Genomic DNA, 277 nt, shown 5'->3' on the forward strand with positions numbered 1-277 from the left:
GGCATTAGGTGAAGGCAGATTAGGAACGAGGACGTTCAACCAAAATAAACAGGGATTTATTAGGGATCTATACAGGAAAGTTAGACGACAGATAGACCCGATGGATGACAATAAGTGAAGGATCCAATATCGCCTTTTGTCATTTCATTTAGATACTATGTCCGGTCCTAGTACCGCATTCTTTCTTGCCGCATTCCTCCTTTTTTATACATTTCATAGTCAGAGTCTTGTATCCATTCCTACCAGATTTCGTTACTTTAGGAAAACTTCCCTGCCG

The sequence above is a fragment of the Phalaenopsis equestris genome, unplaced genomic scaffold (genome assembly GCF_001263595.1).
Source record: "Phalaenopsis equestris unplaced genomic scaffold, ASM126359v1 Scaffold000002, whole genome shotgun sequence".
Classification (NCBI taxonomy): domain Eukaryota; kingdom Viridiplantae; phylum Streptophyta; class Magnoliopsida; order Asparagales; family Orchidaceae; genus Phalaenopsis; species Phalaenopsis equestris.